General features: G+C 37.7%; 1 long non-coding RNA gene and 1 pseudogene across 1 annotated transcript; both read right to left on the bottom strand.

The window, feature by feature from the left end:
• Positions 1 to 3,304: 3,304 nt before the first annotated feature.
• Positions 3,305 to 19,699, bottom strand: part of LOC130135889 (glutamine synthetase, chloroplastic-like) — a 44,332-nt pseudogene continuing 27,937 nt past the window's right edge.
• Positions 6,896 to 8,091, bottom strand: LOC130135893 (uncharacterized). Its single transcript, XR_008815058.1, has 3 exons — positions 7,701 to 8,091; positions 7,360 to 7,572; positions 6,896 to 7,199 (listed from the first exon to the last, which is right to left on the bottom strand). It is a non-coding gene; the product is annotated as an uncharacterized LOC130135893 (long non-coding RNA).

Here is a 19,699-nt window from a genome sequence, read left to right as displayed (position 1 = left end):
CCCACCAACTCGGCCATGCGCAGGTGGGTTATTTTATGTAATATTTTTCATAGATATTTTTTTAAAAAAAATCATTTTATGTAATGTTTGATTTACTTAAATTTCATCATTTTAAAGTTTCAAGTTGGAGAATGTAACTATGATTTCATTTTGGAAAATCTTTAAAGAGGGTTTTTTTTTGTTTCATCTTATTATCTCGCTATATGTATGTATGTATGTATGTATGTATGTATTATATATATAAGGGTAAATGACACATATGGTCCCTGAACTTTAGTCTAATGTGCGATATGGTCTTTGAACTTTAAATTTGTTCAATGTAATCCCTGAACTTTAGCCCAAAATGCAATATGGTCCATGAACTTTTAGTTTATTCAATGTGATCCCTGGATTTTTGGTACGTGTACAATATAGTCCATAAACTATATGATAATATTCAATGTGGTCCCTGAACTTGAATTAATGGAATGACGAAATTTAACATTTTCATACAGTCTGAGAACTCAATTAAACATGTACCAAAAGTCTAGGGACTATGTTGAACAAATTAAAAATTTAGAGATTACATTGAACAAATTTAAAGTTCAGGGACCACATTGCACATTGGGTCAAAGTTTAAGGACCATTTCATTATCCCTATATAAAAGACAACTGATATGAAAAATGTTTGTTTACAAAATTGTGAGCTCGTTTCCTATTTATAAAAAAGTTTTAGTGTTCTATTTTAGAGGATTATAGATCAAGATGGTTTATGGATACTTAAATTTGCATCTCTTTATTAATGTGCCGTGGACTTTTTCAAACTGGCATCTCAGATTACTTATTTAATGAGATGTTGGTTAATTCATTCTGAGATGGTATTTCACCAACCATATATGTAAACTTCAAAGAAGTTGACTTATTTAATGGGATGTTAGTAAGTCCCTTCTACGTTGCTAGTTAACTAACCACACTCGTAAAATGTGAAAGAATTTGCTGACTTACTAATGTATTGGTATGTTTGGTAAATTTGTTATAGGATTGGTATTTTACTAAACCGACAGGTAAAATTTGAAAGAAATTAATAATTTTACTAATTTGACAAAATATCGCTAAATTCTCTATAGTGTTTTTAGTTTAGTACTCAATCTTGTAAAATTTCAGAAAAATTGGTAACTCGGTGATTTCATAGAGGGTTGGTAAGATCCTTATGAGGTTGGTATTTTGTGTAAATTTTAAAGAAGTTGAAAATTTACTAATTTAGTGAGGTGTTGGTAAATTACTTATAGTGCTGATATTTTACTAGAAACAAATGTGGACTTTAAGGCTCCATTTCACGGAAAACAACTTTTAGGAAAACGTTTTCGGGATTTTCCGGTGTTCGTTTTACGGAAAATAAATAAGTCATGGAAAATATTCTCCCTCAATGGAAAAAATACCTTCAAAGTGAGGAAAATGTTTTTCTCTTTTCAAAAAGAGCAAAACATTTTCCCTTCCCTACTCCTTCTTTCCCATTCATTTTAATTATTTTTATTTTTTATTTCTTTAAAATTTTCTTTTCTTTTCTTTTTCTTTTTCTTTTTTTCTTTTCTTTCTTTTTTGTTTTTACCTTCTTCTCCGGCCGGTCGCCGGCCACGACGAAGGTCGGCGACTAGCCACAGGCGAGCTCGATAGTCACCAGAGGTCGGCGAACCTCGAGCTCACCAGATCGGCAACACTTGAGCATCGCTAGAGGTCAGCGAGCGAGCTCGCCGCCGCTTCACGAGGTCAAGGCCTCGTGAGTCACAGTCTGGTGAGCTCACTCTCCTACCTCTAGTGAGGCCTCAAGCATTGCCGATCCGGCGAGGCTTGGGCCTCGCCGGCCTCTGGCGATGCTCGAGCTCGCTTATGGTCGATCGCCAGCCTTCGCCGTGGCTAGCAACCAGCCGGAGAAGAAGGTAAAATAAAAGAAATAAAAGAAAAAAAGAAAAAGATAATTAAAAATTTGATTTTAAAAAATATTAATAGTAGTGTATGGAGAAAAGATTTTTCTACCGAGCGGCGGAAAATATTTTCCTAGTCGTTTTTAGATTTCGGCCGAACATCGAAAAATTGTGTCATTTTTCTAGAAAATGACTTCTTGGAAAATATTTTCCAGAAATATTACATTTTCCGCGAAACGAACAGAGCCTAAGGTTTTGTTTGTTTCGCGAAAAATGAATGATTTGGAAAATATTTCTCAAAAATGATTACTTATATTGCTTACAAAAACCAATGAACGAAAAATATTTACATTGTCCACAAAAATATTTAGACATAAATTATTGTCAATAAAGAAAACATTTTTCAATGGTTAATTATTTTAAGCAATACAAGTGATCATTTTTAGGAAAATATTTTTCAAATCATTCATTTTTCGCGAAACAAACGGAGCCTAAAAGAAGTTGGCAACTTACTAATTCATTAGAATATTGACAAATTTCTTGTAGGATAGATGCTTAACTAAATACACTTGTAACGATTCAAAGATGTTGATAAGTTTCGAACTTACTGGAATGTCGTTAAGTTTATTATAGTGTGGGTAGTTTACTAATGGGTTTCCTGATATTCGAGTTACCACGGTCATACTTTTTTTACCAATGTTATTAGAAAATTACCAGCAACTTCAGAAATCTACTACAAAGGAAAATTTTCCAGCTTTTCCCTTAACCGGACCTTGGAATCGTCTAAGAAGTCCAATTAGCGTGTCTTCTCATCCATAATTCAAGAGAAACACCAATCCTAATTCTCAAATTTTTCAATATGTTAAATACGGCATGCTAGATAAGTCTAGCATTAGTATCATTGCTAATTGTTTGTCCTATTGTTGAACAGAACGGTTGAATTGGTGTGAGGAGAAGACGAAAAAAAAAGGACCTGAGTAACTTTCAGTTCTGTAGAAGCAAAATGGTCGGTAATGGTATTGCCAAATTTCTGTTTATTTGTTTGTACTGCATTTTTCATGTTCATGAGAACAATTCTTTCCGTCAAAAAGAAAAGGAATTGCCGAGCTGCATGGACAAACTTGCGCGACCCTGAGGATCATGGTCTGTTTATACTTCCCAAAGTTCTCTTAATAAGGCATTGGAAGATATGAAACTAACTCGTGCATCTCATGTTTACTGAATCAAAAGTCAAACTGTCAAACTGCCTTTTATTCAGAAGAAAGTCGGACATGCCAAATTGAATGAGTTTAGCATATGAGGACACTGAATACGTGAATGAATTGCGCTGAAAATATTGAAGTAACTGAAAATTGGAAGACAGGAAGATATCCAGGACACTAAAGGGTAGGGGTGAACTCAAGTGCTCAGAACGTTGAAACTACTTGCAAATGCGGATGAAACCAATGTAAAGGAGACCAGCTCTGAGCTTGAACACCTAATTTTCTCTCCCTCTGGGAAGCTTTATTTACATGAGGATCTTCTCTCAATGACCCAAATCTAAAGGAAAAGGGATTCACGGTCTCTCAGCTTGTTGGTCCTCACTGATTTTAATTTAAGCAATTGGCCTTTCTTAACCAGCAGCTCGAATTTTAGACCTTCAACGCTAGCTTCTGAGCAGCAAGAGCTTCAGCCTCAAGGGTGGGCTCCCATAAAATGGTAGTTTCAGCAAGTAACGAGGTCACGACGTATGGGTCCATGTTTGAGGCAAGACGCCCGTCTTCCAAGTAACCTGTTTATCATTTTAAGCCATTAAGTGATTGAGCAAGGAAGGTCAACTTTGTTTTATCGATGTGCAAAAACAGTAAGATGTCCAACTGAGATGTCGAAGTCTTAACTATGATCATGTTCTGTATATGTTGGATGAGTAAGGACTGATATGAAGATATACATTTGTCGAGGAAGCACAGTTCCTTCCGGTGGCTCGTGCAGTCCATCCAGAGCCGTATTGCGACACCGTTTTCTCCGTTAAACTCAACGTAGAGACTACTATGTTATGTGAAATTTTCATGATTTTTGAAAATATAGAAATTTCTGTTATTACTCAGAAATTATGAAAATTGTGAAAATCATGGACATCCAAAACTTTTCAAGTCAATCTGGTTAGTTCAAATATAGATATTGGTCGTGGAAAATTCTAATTCCTTTGAAAAGTTCGGTGCAATTATTGAAGAAAAAAAGTTAGCGTGCACAATATTGGAAATATCTATTTTTTTTTCTATTTTCTGAAAAATAATATAAGCTATTTTCCTCAAAGAATGATTATTTTCAGATGATTCGCAAAGTCAAATATATTTTTGGGACATGTGGTGCGTGTCAGGGCCACGGCCATGAAATCGAGTCTCGGAGGGCATTTACATGATATTTGTCCAAACGGGCTTTTCAGCCCTAGTGCATTTGGCTGTTGTTTAGGGACGGAGGAAATCTGAGATTGAGTTTTGCGGTTTGAATTAGCGATTTATCGCGGTAATTAATTTCTACCACTTCCATATTTTGTAAAATTTACATGACATTGATTTACCGAGAAAAAGCTATATTGTGATGTGACATAGCATGTATTTTTAAAGTATATAAATAAATATTATGGTATGTTGTTTTGGAAAACTCGATCCAGCATTGGATACTTTTGAGCTTGTCGTGAATGTTTTTTGGAAATATTTTAAATTAAAATGCTATATATATATATTGTGTGTGTGTGGGCACACGGACCAATATTGTTTCGAGGCTTAATCACGGCCGACGTGATTTACATGGTTTATTCATAGTTGATGTGATTTTTGGAGCTTAACCATAGCGAATAATATTTTTGGGCCTTGTCAAGGGCGTAGTGCCACCTCGAGGCGAGCGAACAGATCACTAAGGGAGCATGGATAGTTCCTCTTACGAGGTGACGTCATAATTGGTTCAGGTTTTCCCAAATCCTGCTATCGCGATTTGGGTTGACTTAATCATTCAAATTTTGTTCTTTTTTTAGGAGTCGCCATTAACTTATTTGAGGCTAGTTAGAAGTCAAGTGAAATGAGGGAGATCACTTCACTTCCGCAAATCAGAGATTCGGGAACATGACTTCATTAAGCTAAAATCTATTGAGCACCCAATTTTGGTACCTTTTCTCATTATTTTCTAAATGTGTTTGATCATGCGATCTTATCCATTCTTATTCTCCAAGCGCACCCATCTAAATGATCATGCATCCGTGAAATTGTGCAATTATGTCCATCAATCACTTAATCACGTAACAATGTAATCACACAACATCGCCAAAAATGAAAGTAAATAAAGTACGGAAAAATAAAGAACCCAAGCCGCATGGAACAAAATTAAATAAAGCCTCATTATTATGCCTCGGGATAGGAATCCCACGAGTGGTACCCTAAGCTAAGCATGTGATTACTTTAATCTATGGAATGCAAATTCTCGCAACATGCCTAAGTCGGATTAAGCCCTAAATTTCATGAACGTATTTCTTATCCTTCTTATTATTTTTCAAAAAAATATCCTAAGCATCTAGATGGCACATCTAGCAAATTCTAACCTAAATCTATGGGCGATAATATGGTGGGATGATCTTGAAAATGATAACAATGCGGAATAAACATGCTCCCTTTCTTATCATCATTTTTAGATTATAACTATGAAATGTCCGTCCTAAATGCATGCTGGACAATACTAAAATAAACAAAATGAATAAGAAATTGACAGTCTTCGAATGTCGCGATAACAGAAATGTCGCTCCAAATGAGCAGTTCCGGTGATTTCATAGCAAAAGAAATGTTAGCCCATGAAATACGATTATATAATAGTGCAAACCTAATGCGCCTCGACGGAAAGCTATTGGAAGCGACCTGAATTGTACAAGCAAAAGCATGTATATATGGATCGAACTTCTGAAACGTAGCCCATCGTTCTAGACATATATGACGTATTGACGTGTGGATGCTCCAATGTTGTCAACAAAAAACATGCAACGTCCATTCGGATGATACCAATCTATAGGAAAATTTAGATCTTGTTACCTGCGGACAAAAAACAAACTGGGCACAATCTTTGCTTCTTTTTTTGGCTTCACAATTTTTTTCGTGATTTGCTTCACGACTTTCTTTGAACAAGAGCTGCACCAACGTTGGCAAGAAAACTCATGCAATGAGTCATTGGTTTCTAGAACTTGACCATAAGATTCGATGAGAAAGAAACGACGATATACCTGTCCTGAGAAATGGAGGCACCCCCGTCGTTGAGTAAATCGGACGATCAGTCCAGGTAACGCGATGGGACGACTTGGTTGCCTCTCAATGACGGCCTGTTGCATTTCGGCGTTGGGCTGGTATTAACCCAGCTGCGCATCAGTCACGGATAGGGCTGCTCTTGAGGGTGACGACTGAATGACGTGGCCAGACTCACGACGGAGAGGACTTGCGACTAATGGAGGAAGAGAGGCCACCTCTTCAAATGATGAAAGAGCCGTCAGAGTGGGAGCTTGAGAAAGATCCAGAGAATAAGAGCGGAGCTCCTGATGGCGTAGTGTGTCTTAATGGATTCGGAGTCTTGCGTGTATGCGAGAATCTCTACGGAAGATCCAAGGGAAATGAATGTGGAGAGAGTCGGAGCTGGAGCTGGCCCGTCTGGTTTGCGCTGGCTGAAGGAAGAAGAACGGAGAGAGGGGGCCGTGCGTGTCCGTTTTCCAGCAGAGAGAGAGAGAGAGAGCAGGGGTGTCGCCTGAAGGAGAAGAAATTCAGAGGGAACCATTAGGAGCTTGAGAGAGCCTCCTGAAGAAGAGAGAGAGAGAGAGAGAGAGAGAGAGAGAGGGGTGTTGTGCGCTGGTGACATCATTACGCCATCTTCTTTCGCTTCGTGACTTCTATCCGTCAGCCACCATCTCAAAGGCCATCCACTCAAAACTCACGTACACGGCCACAGCACAATCGAAGCAAACAGAGAGCAAGAGACGCGATAAACAAACCGGTGCAGACAAGTGTAGAGGTTGACACTCAGCACCATCCCTCAGACGTTTTTCACAGGCGATCACCATTGACAGTCACCGAGAACATGCCGAAACACAGAGTAAAAAAGGCAACAAAAAGATTTGTTCACATTCAATTGAGATAACAATGAAATGTAAATGGAATCAAAGCTTTGCGTTACCAAAATGATTAATCTGCACCAAAAGGCCCTCCGATTGCGCAAAAAACATACGCTATTTCGTAACAGTGTCTGAGAGGTATTTTAACAAACAGTTTGTGTGTATTGAGAACATTGAATCTGGTCACGAAATCAAAGCAATTTTTCCTTCTAAAAACAATATCGTCACAGATAATCAGTAAAAACTTCATATTCTCATTGATTTATACATGAGTGATACGAACGCGACTTGGTCTTGTATGTCGCAAAAACGACGCAGAACAGGGGATGATGAAGTTACCAGGTTAACAAGACGAGATGAATCAGCAACCGGAAAATGGATTGACGAACGAAGCGTATATGATGTTGACAATCGAAATCAAATCCAGCAGAAATAAGTCAAGCGAGATCCGAGCACTTCGGTCTTCTCGGTAGGGAAACAAAGCAAAACAGAGAGGCCACGGCGTGGAGTTTAAGGCAGCGTATGGCGACGGCGGAAATAGCTATTAGTCGCCTGAATTCGTTGAATAAAGTCTGCAAAGTCAGATAAACTAGTGAGATCGTTTTCTCTGTACTCCCCGCGGCTTCAAAAAAAAGAAAAAGAAAACCGATGCTCCGTTTTCCGATCCTATTATGGCCGACCTCAAAGCAGTCGGAGATGGAGGTACGACGGTCAACGGCGACGATCGGCAGCGGCGAACAGCGTCCGGAGGGCGACGGTGGATGAAAGTCGATGAAGGAGCCTCTGAAAATCCAGGAAGAGACCGAGAGACCAGTGTTACTGACTGTACCGAAATCGGAAACCAAAGGAAGGTAGATAGAACTTAGCTTTTGCGGTGATTGGACCATGAAGAACTGAGTTCCGATCGTCTGAGCAGAACTGAGGAACGTCGGATTCGGGATTGGATATCGTCGGAGACTGGATCGACACGGAATAGCTGGAACTCGGTGCTTCTGGAGGAGCTATGGAGTTCTAGAGAGCTATCCGTGAACTGAGGGATAGGTGGAATTGGCATCTTGTAATAGATCCTTGTTTCGAAATTGTAGTATTACATGAGTTCTTACCAATGACACAAAACTCGCTTCATTTGATCATTTATAGAGTGAGAACCGAGCACATGAAGTTGGCACCTCTTGTAACGTCGCACAGATTCTTCGGGCGACTCGTGCGGTCCATTCAGAAGTCGAATTGCCCCCCGTTTTCTCCATTTAACCCGAAAAAAGAGAGTACTTTGTTCTGTGAAATTTTCATGATTTTCGAAAATATGAAAATTTTATGTTGTTCATCAAAAATTAGGGAAATTGCGAAAATTATGGACGATGGTTTTCTCGACATCCAAAAATTTTCGAGTCGATCTGGTCTGTTCGGATATAAATATTGATGGTGGAAAATTCTAATTCATAGCCTTTGAAAAGTGCAATTATTATAGGAAAAAGTTAGCACGTGCAATATTTTAAAAAATCTAGTTCCCGATTTTCTAAAAAGTGTATAAATTATATTGTGCAAAGAATGATTGTTTTGGATGATTCACAGAGTTTAAGTAATTTTTGGGTCATTGTGGTGCATATCGGGGCCACGGACTTGGCATCAAGCTTCGGAGGGCATTCACGTAATTTTACATCTGAAAGGGGTTTTTGGCCCAACTGCATTTAGCCATTGTTTAGAATTACTAATTTCTATTAACGACATTGAATTAGGTTTAGGGGCTGAGGAAATTGAAATTGAGTCGTGCGGCTTGATTTAGCGATTTATTGAGGTAAGTAATTTCTAAACACTTCTATATATTTTTAAAAATTACATGACACGATTTGCCAAGAAAAAGTTATATTGCGATATGCCATGTATTTTTTAAGTATAGAAATAAATATTATTTCATGGCGTGCTCTTTTTGGATCAAGCATTGGATACTTGGATACTTTTGAACCTATCATAAATATTATTTGGAAATATTTTAAGCCGAAATGCTCTCTCTCTCTCTATTATATATATATATATATATATATATATATATATAGTTGAGGCTTAATCAAGGCCGGCATGATTTATGGGCTTATTCATAGCTAATGTGATTTTCGGGGCTTAACCAATAATACTTTTGGCTTTGTCATGTGGTGAAGTGTGGCTGTAGGATTTTTTGATCTTGAGTTTGATATATGCTCGTTATATTACGTGGGTTTATGATATATTTACATAATTTATGATTCATTGGAGTAAGCAGAATGCTTTTTACATGGGAAAATGCTATGAATGTGATCGTCTTGATACATTGATGCATACTTGTTTCCAAAGGTACATTATTCTTTGCTTGATCCCATAGAAGTGGTGTCTGTCACTTACTGAGCTGTGGTTTTCCTCTCTCATTTTTACTACCATTTCAGGTTTCGAACATGAGAAAGTTTAATCAAATGCACATGGAGAGTGATTCAGGTGCGGCATTGGAATTTACTGAAGACTATTAGAGTAAAGTTTATCAAATTGGATTTATGCATTTCTTGTAATTGGTTAATTCATGATTCAGTAGACTTTGTTATAGTTATCAAGGTTTTGCTTAGTCAATATATATTTCTTTAAAATCACTATTTTAGGTTGAAGGCTTGGTCCTTCATATTTTTTAAAAAGGATGGTCGGTCATTTCTTAAGTTCTCGGTATATATGTGGGTTCTGACAACTATTAAGAGAAATGAAAAAGATCGTGAGTATTTTCTAGACTGCATACGCAGATCGATGCGCTATGGGGACTATGAACGGACTCGACTCATACATTTATAGTTCTCTATGTGTTATTCGCAAAGGAGACTGAACTTGGAGTTATGTCAACAGTTTTTTGAATTGAAAATCCTCCAAATTATTGAATTCCTCTTATATAATAAGATAAAATGCAAGTTGGCCTTTGGAAGCGATAGTCTCTCTACGATAGGGATCTGGAGTGTCGCACTCCTTTAACTCAAAAGGAAGTCAAAATTGCTAAATAAATCAGAATCCCTACAATTAGTAAATTCAAAGTTCTAAAACGTGCATGAGCCTTTGAAAAAATAGGGGCTTGCTTTGGATTCTTTGTGATGGTCCCAAGGGTACCTCACCAAAGTAGGGGAAACCGAAGTTTTCAATTGGGGCCGTCCCGCCTGTCTAGGTGTATATACCTGGTAAGCTGACATGATGCGTTCCTTATTTTAATGTGCCGGTGCCCGCACGCCTAGCCATCTTAATTGGAGATAAAGTTTTTCTTTTCTCTCTCCAAGAACTACCTCTGAGTTTTTATGTTCCAGAGTTCGGACGAAGTAGTTTAAGGAAAACTTGGAGTTATGTCAAAAGTTCTTTGAATTGAAAATCCTCCGATTTAATGAATTACCTCTGATATAATAAGATAAAATGCAAGTGGGCCTTTGGAAGCAACTCTCTGTACGATATGGGATCTAGAGTGTCGCCCTCCCTTAATTCAAAAGAAAGTCGAAATTGCTAAATAAATATCCCTACAATTAGCGCGTTCAAAGATAAAAACGTGCATGAGCCTTTGAAAAACAATTACAGAGAATTTCCAGACTATATTGTTTCAAATCTGCTAGTTTTTTTGGGGGGGGGGGGTGGCGGTTCAAAAACATTCCAGTTAAACACCCACGATTAATCTAAAAGAAGTCATTCTAGCTAATAATCTAGTAACTAATAAGAGATAACTGGCAAATGGTAAAAATTACTAAGAAAGTGTTCATTAGGTAATGATTGCTGTGAGAATAAATGAAGTTGTGCATCCTTTTGAGTGCACATAGTTATATTGACTACTCACAGGACTTACCTGCTTTAGTTAAACTATCAAAAATAGGTTTGAATAATTTTAGATTAGACAAACATTTTACATTGAGAATGTATCTAAGCTACCTTCTCCATCATTTGTGCAATACAGCTCTAGTATATTAAAGCACAGATTAATAGGTGAACTATTTGTATTATGAATTTGTGATAATAACTGTTTTTGATTATTTTATTACCAAATTGGATCTGTTAATAATAACTTTAAATTATGACAAGCCTTATATTTCTTTTGCTGTCTACTTTAACCTTCTATCACTTAGCTCATTATTTAAGAATGTAAAATTTGTACTCAATAGTATTCATATATCTACAGTTTGCCTGTGTGGCACAATAAATTACAATTAATAGAATTGTTTTTGTACTAGGGATAATACATGAATTTTGATTTGTTAGGCAACATTTGAAATGGGACAAATACACAACATTTAGAACCGCTTAGCTCCGTCGCTATTGCTGTGCTGGGGTTGGTGACTAGTTGGAGGCTAGGGTTTTTTGAAAAAAGGGTGAATTGGTTTTTAGAACTTCAGAGGTTTTGTCTAGAGATGGAAAGTGTAGATTTCAAAAAGTGGAGATGCAAATTGATATGGATGCAAAAGCAGAAGATGATTTTCCCTTCAAAATTTCCCTTTTATTGAAGAGTATTAACAAACTTTTGAATACAATTTGCTAATACCTTTGTAAATTATTAACTTCATTGGCAATATTTTTTCAAAATAGTAAAAATGAGTTGATAATTTACTTTTGAGTTTAACTTTCATAAATTCCTTACCTTGTTGCCAACTAACTACCGTAAAAGTGGGTTTACATTGGTTGCTTTGCCAAACCTTGGTAATATTGAAGTGCATGTTGGTAAGTGAATACAAATTGCTAAACCTCTTTGTATATTACCAAAGTAAGAATTTGGTATAATGCTAAATTTCTAAATTGGCTGATAACTTACTATTGATCTTTGCATGTTAAATTTCTTACATTGTTGGCAACTTATCGCCTACCTCGATAAGTTACTAATTTGACTAGTAAAATTTTGTTTTTAATGGTTAGTTTCTAAAGTGGTTGATAATTTACTACCCTTAAACTGGGCGAACTTTTGTAACTTTGTCAAATCCTAAGCATCTAGATGGCACATCTAGCAACTTGTAACCTAAATCTATGGGCGATGATAGAGTGGGAATGATATTAATGTGGAATAAACATGCTCCCTTTTTTATCGTCATTTTTACATTATAACTATGAATTATCCATCCTAAATGCATGCTGTACATTACTAAAATAAACAAGATTAAGCAGAAATCGACAGTCTTTGAATATCACGATAAGGGAAATGCCGCTGGAAACGAGCGGTTCCGGCGATTTCATAGCAAAAGAAATGTTAGCCCATGAAATACGATTATATAATAAATGCAAACATGATACACCTCGACCGGAAGCGATTGGATGCGACCCGAATCATACAAGCAAAAGGACATACATTACGGATCGAACTTTTGAAACTAGCTCATCGTCCTAAGGCATTTTACTTCCAATGACAATGAAATGTACGATAGAAAAATCCACTCGAAGTTTCACTATCTCAAAGTAAAAATAAAAATCTTTATGCAACGAGGTGAGAATTCACATTATCGCACGATTGCTATGAAAAAAATAAGAACGACTTCGCTAGAAACCTTCTTCGCACTAGACTATCATGAAATTGTCTTAGCATATATGATGTTTGAATGTTCCAATGTTGTCAACACAAAACATACACCGTCCATTTGGATAATACCAATCTATAGGAAAATTTAGATCTTGTTACTGTAGACAAAAACAAACTGGGCTCAATTTGCTTCAATTTTTCTTTCTTTTTTGAGTTAATACCATCAAAAATCTCAAACGAGTATACTTATGCCAAATTTAACTCAAACTAATTGTTATTTCACAAAAAATCACAAACTGATACTCATGCCGCATTTACCTCATATTAATTTTCGAATCACAAAAAATTTGATCCGGTACACTTGTGCGATATTTACCCAAACTGGTTTGTGTATTACAAAAAATCTCAATGTTTGAGATCAACATGGCACGGGTGTACTAGATTTGAAGTAAATATAGCACGAGTATACCAATTTGACATAAAAATCAATTTGTCAGAAATGTGTCATATGTGTATCAGTTTAGGGTTTTTTGTGATACAAAAATAAATTTCCGTTCAGATTTTTAGTGGAATTAACCCCTTTTTTTTTGTGCTTTCCTTCTTTTCCTTTTCGGCCCCTCACCTCATATATACAAATACAATGAGTTTCTCACCTCTTCAGACCTACCTTGCTCTATTTATTTTTTTCGTTCTTTCTCAACCCTCTCTCTTTTGTCCTACTCTTCTCACCGATCTATTCCACCACACACAGTGTTCACTTGCACGAACCTCTTCATTCTTTCTTTCTTTATTTTCTTTTTCTACTCCCTTTTCTGTTCTCGATTTCTTCCTTCTTTATTTACTTGTGCCTTCTTCTTCTTTTTTACCCTTTTGCACTCCCACGCATACATGAACGACTCTCTGTTTTTATTCACTATCCACGGAATGCCTCACTATTCTCTGTTTTTGCTTTTTACCCGCACACCTCCCAATGATTGTTGATTGTTGTTTTCATTTCGAAAAGCTCAGCATTGTTAAGCACCATCACCAACCAAAAAAAATCCGCTAAACTCGGCCCTTAATTTTTTAACAACACTTTCAATTGAACAAGAGCTCCTGCACCGTTGAGTAATTTGGACGATCGGTTCGGTAACGCAATGGGACGACTTGTTTGCTCCTCGACGACGGCCTGGTTGCATGTCCGCGATGACCTGGTATTAAGCTAGCTGGGCGTCAGTCACAGACTAGGCTGCTCTTGAGGGTGATGACTGAATGAAGGGGCCAAACTCAACTCGGCTGAACGATGGAAGAGCCGCCGGAGTGGGAGAGCTTGAGAAAGATCCGGAGAATAAGAGAGGAGCTCCTGATGATGTATTGTGCCTTATTGGATTCAGAGTCTTTGTGTGTATGGGAGACTCTCTCCAGAATATCTAGAGAAAAGACTTGCTTGTTAACAATTATGATGCCAACATTATACCTCTCAGTTCGAAACTCTTCTTCGTATTGTCACATGGCATTATTGCTATTATTTTCCTATGACATTGCATTTTGACTAAGGAAGTTCACTCTCCTCGCTAATCTCTTGAATTTATGTGCTTCCTATGAATAAATGCTTCTGCATAATTTCTTTCTTTTTATCTATTTTTGCCTATTCTCTAAATAAATAAGAATTACCTCGAAAATCTCTTCACCCACTATGCAATACCAGAACTTGCACATTAATGCATAAGTACAATCCTATATTTTATGCATTTTATGCATGTCGCTCATTTCTCGTAAATACCAAAAGGATTTTATGCTTGGGGCAAAATGACGGACATATCTCTCAATTTTTTCTTGTATATTACAATTCGGACACAATCGTTTACTATTTCTATTTCCTATTGCAATGACATCGATTAGTTTGAAATATCCTTTAATTCAAAATCATAAAACTTTTCTTTGTCAATTACTACAAGACAAATTATTTCCATTATCAAGTCTGGTTCTCATTTTTATCCCATAACATGTTCCTCTTCTAATTAAGCTCTGTTCGATATATACAATCAAACTTTTCATGAATTTCCTATTTGATCATGCTATTAACGTCCGCTAACTTTTAATCTAAAGTTTCTTTTTTGTTTTTAAATTTTTTATTAATGTCCAATAGATGAGCTCTCTATTGTATTTATTAATCGCCTCCGTCATACTTTTTACGTTCTCTATTAACCGTCACCAATAATCATTAGTCATGCAGGTCACATGTCTACTTTTTGTTAAATTGTTGAAATCTGACTTTTTGCGGGACTAATTGAATATGCATTTTCAAAAGAATTAATAAATAGAGAAGAGAGAATAAAAAGCAAAAACAATAGAAACAATAATGACAATCCAATTCCAAAATTCACCCCAAATTCACAAACGACAGCGCTCAAATTGGTGAAATCCAAATTCCGTTAAGAAGAGCGAGCTCAATGATCATCTTCTTCCATGGAAGCCTTGGATTTTCCTCAGAGAGATCAATCAAAACCAGAGCGGAGATGGTGGAGTTGTGCGAGAAGCGAGCGAGAGGCGACCCGATGCTGTCCGGACGCAGTGATCCTAAGCTCTCGAGAGAATGACGGATTCGCTTACGCACAGCAATTGGAGGCAGAAAGCCTCTCTCTCGATCCTCTACGTGTTCCAGAAGCTTCTCCACCCCTGATCGGCGCTGGAATCCACCGCTTACCTCGCCACGTCCGTGCTCTTCAAATCACGATGTTCTAGCGCTTGAGCTTCGAATCTGTGTGCTCCGTCGATGAACTCGAGCTCATTGAACCAAGGAGAATTTCTTCAACCTTCGACGGCTTGGAGCCTTCGAGCTTTCCAATTTTCATTCAGTGTGGAAGATCAGAACATCATTCGATCGCTCTTGATTGTTGCTAGCATGAACATTGTTCACGTCTGAGATTATATTTGTAACTGCGCTTCAATCTTGATGATGTCGTACTGATTGGGCTGTGATTCTCACTATCTCATTGCTGCAATTGCGCCATTTAATCGAATGCACATTAAGTGTTTGGTGAAATGCCTGAGTCGACTTCGAATCTAACTGTCATCATCTTTGTCTGCTTGAATGATTCACTCCGTACCAGCTGTATAGGTTAAGTGAATCTAAATTGATATTCACTTTTGAGTCCATTCCTGAAGTGTCTCGCTCTTGATAGGCTTCCGGTGTTCTGAGGTGATAAACTCGACTCCGTGAAATTAGCTAAAAATGTTGATGTGCTGAATTGTGAATACTCTGTCGATGGTCGCTGGTGCGTTCATTGAAGCATAAACTGATCATGTAGACTAAATACATTGAAGTGCAGATCCCATTTTTATGTACATATCTTTTCTAATAGTGAATTCCTCCGGATCATGTCTTCTCTGCGAGTGAATGCGAATATGTGTTTAGCGGATGTAAAAATGCAATGCGAATTTGTTTTTGCGCTCATGCTGGATTGTGGTTGTTGCTTGCTGATTATATGTTGTCTAATGATGCTGAGGTATTATTACTTGGAGCTCTGGCATAAATAACTGGGAAATTTTCGCCATGTACGGTTTATAACTTTATTCGTACAAGGTGATGAAGATGATCGCCCCATTTTCTTGTTATAATAAGCAACTTAATTAGAACGCGTGAATTTTTCATTGTCAAAGAGTTTGAAAAAATGTTATTTCTACTATTTAAATAATTTAACTAGTGTCGTAGGGGCACATGCTAACAAGGTTCATTTCAATTTTTAGAATGCTAGTTGGCCACATCAGCTAACCCACAACGATTGTTGCCAGAATAACATCCAACTGATGGAGCTACATTTGATATAAAACGAAGATAGTCATGATTACAATCTCTTATTATCTTATGTCTTCACATTTATTATTGAGAGAGAGAGAGAGAGGTGCCAGGGCCACTCCATAACATCTTTTTATATGAAAAGTAATCTTACTATCATTAATAATTTAAGAGAAATTAAAATAAAGAAAGAAAATAAAAAGAATATAAAAAAAGAACAGAGGCCGTGAAGAGAGAGGATGGCTGGTTGAGCTGCCACCACCCTTCGAGACGTTGTTAAATGTTAAACCTGTTCTTGATTGGTGTGCTTCAATAGAGCCTAAAGGGTTTCAAGATCCTTAGTCAGTTTGCGAGGATGATTGTCTATAGTATATGCGCGTGCATTCGCGATACAATGTGATGTGCTTGGTCGACATTTGACGAATGGTGCATTTCCTGTTGCGAAATCACGAACCCGAGACCTCTTGCGAAATCTCGTCATGGATACACCCGACCATTGGGCTATCGTGCCTGTGGTCGCTTTGCTTAGAATTGATTCGATTGGATTTGGTTTTGACTCTTATTCAGAGTAGAAGAGCAAATTAGTATTCTATCTGTTCTATTGTCCTCACGGATTTTTTGGTTTTAGTGTAGAATATGTAACAATGCAACAAAGACTACTGATATTCCTGATGCTGCTTTCATTTGGGCCTGGTGACTGAACTAAATCAGGAGATAGTCAGTGATAGATTAGAATGTCTAAATTGAGTTTTTGGCTGTATAAGAATAATGCTAGGTCTACTTACAAAAATTGGTATACTACGGCATACTCCTATTGAGCGTTGACTATGATCCATTTATTTAAAAGACCACTTGTAGTTGGCCGTATCACTTTGTATACAGATTCTGTAGACAAGTTTAAGTAAATCTAGCATGACTGTTTCTATTTTCACAATGCTAGCCATATTTTAAGTGATGTTGCTTATGTCTTGAGTCCTTGATTCTCCTGATATTTAGCTATAGTTACAATGAGCTGATTTATTGAGGTTTCAATGTTATCTCGCTTACTTTATTTTCTTATTTCAGGAACAGTGTCGCGACCTAAAATTTCACTCAGGCTAATGGATTGTTAAGACTAAGCCTAACTCGGGCCCTCCCAAACCCTACCAATTCGCAACTTAGGGTTTAAGTTTTTAACATGCAAAAGTTTTTATGCTCGGAGTCGCCACTAATCAATTTATGGTAGGTTGATTAGAAACCTAAATAAAACATAGGGAGATATGTTTTATTCCTACGAACTGTAGATTCTAAGCCCGGGACTTGATTACGCTAGATCTCGGTCTAACGCCCTTTCTGTACCTTTTCTTTTCAAAAATGTTTTGGCAGGCAGTTTGGATCCATTTCAACTTAGTTACTAACATGTGAGGTGTTCATGCGAGTGCGCAAATCACCAATTTAACACCAAGAAAGCATTAAATAAATTGCAAGTTTGGAAGAATTACTTACCTGGAAGCAACGTAAGCATCTGCATTGTTAGCTAGAAAATCACATTGACACCCTAATATGATTTCTAATTAACAAGCAATTCACTCAATTTCTTTTTTTTGGATTTTCACTTATTTAAATGAAATCTGGCCTATATGCAATGACATGCGAAAATGACATGCGATTAATGCAACCTAGCATGCAAACTATATGTCGTGCGACGACGTGACCTATTTCTAATGACAGGGACGAATGATTATTTTTGGTATTTTCTCAATTTAAATTCGGAATAATAAAAATGCCTAAATTAACATGCAAACTATGATGACTTAATCTACCCTAGCATGATTTCTTTTTAGGATGTTTGTTAAAATTCGAAATAATGAAATAACCTGAATAATCTATTAAGATTAGAATATTACTTAATTTAAACTAGGAAATAAATTATCTCAAGTCCTAATTTAAATTAAATAACTACTCTATCTTCTAGATATATTTAGGATTCCTAGACATGCAAAAACTCTAATTCAAATCTAATTAATATTTTTTTGAATTTTCTGTTTATTTGAAAAAGGAAAGCAATTAAATAAACAAGGATAGCAACCACATTCAAAACGTCCACGCGATCCGCCATATTTGTTTCAAACTCGGATTAGGCACAAAAATCAAACTATCGGTCATATCTATAGGGTTATAGATATCGACGGAAAGCCGATTATTCAAATTTGGAAAGCGGATAAAAATCATTATCGTACCCAAGTGGTTATGGATAGGATAATAATTTTCCGTATCGCCGCGTATCGAACCTTAGGGATAAGGTCGGATAGTCGTCCAGATACGTTGCTAAATTAGGAAGTTTTCCTAATTTTGAGTGTTTTCGAATATTGCGGATATAACACACATTATCCTAAGATATTTAGCAATCCACGCAATATTCACGGAATATTCAAAATATCTGAACTAGGAATCTAAATATTTTGAAAATATACCGGATAGCATTCTTACCTAATTTCGGGATATTCCCAAATTTGAACTCGCGGACCGAGATTGCGGATCGGGATGATGGCGAGTGGACTGACGGCGGCTCGGGGGCAACAAGATGGTGGAGGAGCAAGGACCGGCGGTGAACGATCACTGTGATAACAAGGATGACGGCCTCCGAGCTTGGGGATCACGGGTGAGCCACCAAGTCAGTGTGCAAATCCCTTCGTAAGTCTATTTGTCCAAGCTTCCACTGAAGACTTTGACCACCACTATACTCAAAAGAAATCAAAAGGTGGCGTCTTCTGCATGTGATGACGACGAAGTCATGGGACTCGTGGACAGCTAAGGATCTGCTGAAAACTTGCTGGCTTCGCTTCGAGACTGTGAGAGCATCGTACTGAGAGAGAACGCGGCGTGAACAGCGGCAGCAGGGAGGCGGCGTTGGTGCAGCGGTAGGAGCAGTGGCGGGATCCTCAAGGCCACCCGTCTGGCCGCGAGGGGGACAGCGACCGAACGGCACCTGATAGAGAGCAGGCGTGAGCAGGCGTCGTTGTCGGCGCCGTAGGAGGGAAACAGCAGCTCGGACCACCGGATGTAGTGGCAAGGATGGTGTCTCCGGGGTAGCAGTGACACACGGCCACAGGTCTGGCCGTCAGCGGGTGCGACGTCGGTGGAGACACGGTAGTGAGGCAACACGGATGCGGTGGCGGGACAAGTCCACCCGTGATCCTCTCTCTCTCTCTCCGTTCCTCTCTCTCGCTCTCGCTATTTCTCTCCTTGAAAATTGTCCGAACCCCCCTTGTCTCTAATAAGTCTTCTTTTATAAGCAGGGATGACTTGGGCCTTCAGAATAAGGGAGTCAATATTCTTTCCTCTTAGAAATATATTATAATTTTGCTCTTTCCCATTCTTCTTCCACCTATGGACGCGTGAAGCTCCTTGACAGTATACTCTTTCTTGTTTTGAGAAAG

Source organism: Syzygium oleosum, unplaced genomic scaffold (assembly GCF_021117445.2).
Source record: "Syzygium oleosum isolate NSW1041296 unplaced genomic scaffold, Sole_v2.1 Sole_v2.38, whole genome shotgun sequence".
Classification (NCBI taxonomy): domain Eukaryota; kingdom Viridiplantae; phylum Streptophyta; class Magnoliopsida; order Myrtales; family Myrtaceae; genus Syzygium; species Syzygium oleosum.
Note: the sequence above shows the minus strand (reverse complement) of the source record. Positions and strands in the feature narration are given on the sequence as shown.